This window comes from Orcinus orca, chromosome 8 (genome assembly GCF_937001465.1).
Source record: "Orcinus orca chromosome 8, mOrcOrc1.1, whole genome shotgun sequence".
NCBI lineage: Eukaryota > Metazoa > Chordata > Mammalia > Artiodactyla > Delphinidae > Orcinus > Orcinus orca.
Window position 1 is genome coordinate 76047886 of NC_064566.1, and position 4045 is coordinate 76051930.

A 4045-nucleotide genomic window follows, 5' to 3' on the forward strand; every position below is an offset into this window, starting at 1 on the left:
GTCCATGGGTGCTTGAAAAGAATATTTGTTCTTCTGTTGTTGGGTACAGTGTTCAATAAAGGTTCTCTTAGCTCATGTTAGCTGATATCCTTGTTGAGTTCTTCTCTAGTCTTATTGATTTCTATCTAATTGTTCCATCAATTACTGAGGGAGGGGGTTTAAAGTCTCTAACTATAACTGTGACTTGTCTATATCTCCTTTCGTATCTATCAGTTTTTTAAAAAATATTTGAAGTGTAGGTGATTTACAGTGTTGTGTTAGTTTCAGGTGTACAGCAAAGTGATTCAGATATATGTATATATATTCTTTTTCAGATTCTTTTCCATTATAAGTGGGGAGGGGCATGCTGGGCAGGAACAGAATGGAGAGGAGGAGAGGACAGGAATAGATCTACAGATTTTCATACTAAGATGAAGGAAGTCAGACAGAGAAAATCAAACATCATATCACATTACTTATATGTGGAGTCTAAAAAAAATGATACAAATGAACTTATTTACAAAACAGAAACAGACTCACAGACATAGAAAACAAACTTATGGTTACCAAAGGGAAAAGTGGGGGTGGTGGGGGGGAATAAATTAGGTGTTTGGGGTTAACAGATACATACGACTATATATAAAATAGATAAATAACAAAGGCCTACTGCATAGCACAGGGAACTATAGTCAATATATTGTAATAACCTGTAATGGAAAATAATCTGAAAAATAATAGATATAGATATAGTTAGATAGATATACAGAGAGAACTGAATCACTTTGCTGCACACCTGAACTAACACAACACTGTAAATCAATTATACTTTAGTTAAAAAAATACATATTAAAGAGAGGGTGGGTGAGAGGGACAGACATGGTAGTGTTGGACTAACCTATTGACACTATGCCATTGTAATATCGTTTTACATTTGAGGGAAACGGGAGAAGGATGGGATAGAGCCCTGCGTAGGAAAATACTTCAAAGCCTATGGGCCTTAAAATAGAACTTTAGTTTCGTAGCATGTTGGGAACTTTAGTTAGCAGTATGTGGGATCTAGTTCCTTGACCAGGTATCCAACCAGACCCCCTATATTGGAAGCCTGAGCCTTAGCCACTGGACCACCAGGGAAGTCCCTCAGGACTAATTCCTAACAAGCACTTCCACCACCGAAGAGTGCCAAGGCCCTTGACTTCCCCAGGCGTTTAGCTGCACCACAAAGCCTGTGGGCCTCCATCTGGGGGGTCGTTCTTGCTGTCTCTGGCCACGTTGCCACGTTCTTCAGGGACACATTCTTCACGTTGAAGCCCACGTTGTCACCGGGCAGGGCCTCAGGCAGGGCCTCGTGGTGCATCTCCACAGACTTGACCTCAGTGGTGACATTGCTGGAGGAAAGATGACCACCATGCGGGTTTCAGGAAGCCGATCTCCACACGGCCCACAAGCACAGTGCCGATACCTGTGCAATAGGAGAAGGGCAGGCAGTCACAACAATTCTAGACCCACCCAGTGAGAAATGGCTTCCTGGGAGCTCCCTTGGTTCTTGGCATCAAGGACCAAGGTCACCTGCAGCACTGGTAGGAAGCGCTGAATCCGATGATTGGCTATTTATGCTGTGTATCAGATAAACTGGAAGTGCTGGGGCCTTTGGCACTTTATCCCAGCTCACAAGTCAGGATCTGAACCCTGGCAAATCACACACCGGAGCTCATTCAACTCCATCATTCCTATAGAAGCCCTGTCACCTCACCTCCAATCTTGTACAAGTCTTGCAGAGGCAGCCTCAGGGGCTTGTTGACCGGGCAAGTGGGAGGGAGGATGGAGTCCAGAGCTTCCAGCAGAGTCACCCTCGTGGCGCTGCCCTCCTTTTGCTCAACCTTCCAGCCCTTGAATCAAGGCATATGTGGGGATGGGGATGCAGAGCAAAGAGAGGTGAGTCTGGGGCGTGGCTACCTGGGCTCCCACCCCAGGACCAGGACCAGGACCCGCGCCAGCTGCCCACCCGCCCGGCCGCCCGCAGACCCAGCCTGCACTCACGTTGGTGCTGGGCTGCAGCATGTCGCTGTGCCAGCCCTAGATGGTCACAAAGACCGCTGAGGCCGATCTTCTTGGTGTAGGCACTCACTTCCTTCGTGATCTCCTGGAAGTGCGCGGAGCTGTAGGCGGGCTCGGTGGAGTCCATCTTGTTGTCGGGCACGATCAGCTGCTTCACGCCCAAGGTGAAGGCCAGCAGCCCATGCTTGAGGGTCTGCCCTTGCTTGGAGATGCCCGCCTAGAACTCGCCCAAGCAGCTGGCCACGATGAACACTGCGCAGTCAGCCTGCAGGACACAGACATCACGGGGTCAAGGGGTTAGTTAGAGGAGGGAGCGCCGGACCGGCTGGGAAGACGCTAGAGCTTCGGGCAGCCCCAGGCCCCTTGGTAAAGCTCCGGGAACGTATACAATGGCATGAGACCCTCTCCAGAAGTGGACAAATTCGTGGGTCCCTTGGTTGCTGCTGTGCACAGAGGTCCCACCTTCCAGTTAAACTCTCACCCAGTACCACACATGAGGTTTTAGCTCCTTCCTCCCGGACCCCAAGTGACCTACTTGTCTGGGTGTCAGAAAACCTGGTCCCTGCCCCAGCCTGAAAGGGGGACGGTGTCTGAGCCTCCTCATTAGAGTCTGTCCTCCTCCAGTTCTTTCAGAATTGATGATTGGTATGGGGTGAGGAAAACCTTCTAAGGCTTATGATACTGACCTTCCCCAAGTCCCAGAAATAAAGCCTAAGTTTCCTCCCCTTCCGAACCTCTCCTCCCTCCCTCCACCGCCCCTCCCCCCCATAGGGAGGCCCCTGGGAACATGGGCTACTTTACCTGGGTGGTGCCCGTGATCATGTTCTTGATGAAGTCCCTGTGGTCTGGGGCATCAATGATGGTGATGTAGTACTTGCTGGTCTCAGAATTCCACAGGGAGATGTCGATGGCGTTGCCACTGCTCTCTCTCTGCCTTCTCTGCCTTCAGTTTGTCCCGCACCCAGGTGTACTTGAAGGAGCACTTGCCCGTCTACAGAGGGATGGCAGTGAGTAGAGCATCATCGACGGTGAGCAGAGGGGTCTAGCCTGGCGACTTCAGCGGTGCCTTAGACCCAACAGCGCACCCTGCTGTCCATGCTCTGCCACCAGACCCACCCAGGAGCTGGACATCCTTCCTCCAGCTCCCCGCCAGTCCTAGACACAGACACCGCGGGTGCATTACCTCCACTGCCTCCTGCTCAAACTTCTCGATGGTCCTCTTGTCGATCCCGCCACACTTGTAGATGAGATGCCCGGCGGTGGTGGTGGAGTTGCCAGAGTCCACATGGTTGATGATAGTGATATGGGTCTTCTCTTCGCCCATGGTGGCGGGTTCCTTCCTTCAGTCACTGTTAGACTGGAGCACAGGGTGGGTGAGGCCAAAGCATTCCAGGCAGACCCCTGTGTCTCCTCTCCTCTCCTCCACCTTGTTCCTGCCAAGCACCCCCCTCCCCACTTCATGGCCTAGCCCAGAGCCTAGGACATGTCAACTAGGGTAGTGTCAACACTACTAGGGTAGTGTCAACTGAAAAGTAAAACCAACTTGCCAGGCTCACACCCCGGTAAGAGTCAGGGTCCCAGGGGCATAGCTGGTACTTCCAAGTACATAGTCCTGGCCCATCCATCTTTCTCCTGTGTGGGCCTTCCCCAGAACATGTGGGGGCTTAGCCATCCCCCATTCCTCCCATCCCCCCACCCCACCCCCACTCCTGACCCACTTTCTGCACAAGAAGCCCTGACATTCCATACTTTCAGCTTTTCCCCTGCCCCCTGCAAGTCCCTACCTCCAGGGAAGAACGAATGAAGTCGACCCAGCAAGAACTGAAGCAGTTGTGATGATAGTTAACATCAAGATGTCTTGCTTCCTGCTTTTATAAACCTAGCACTGGACCCTCCTTCTGGCTCCACCCACATCTAACGCCCAGAGCCAAAACTGATTTAGGAAATACCATTCTCTACCCTCAAGCCCAATTTCACAGACTTCTTCCTTGACAGATTGGATATTTGGATG

At 51.0% G+C, this 4045-nt stretch overlaps 1 pseudogene; it reads right to left on the reverse strand.

The window, feature by feature from the left end:
- Positions 1-294: 294 nt before the first annotated feature.
- On the reverse strand, positions 295-3377 carry LOC101277880 (elongation factor 1-alpha 2-like; annotated as a pseudogene).
- Between the last annotated feature and the right edge of the window lie 668 nt (positions 3378-4045).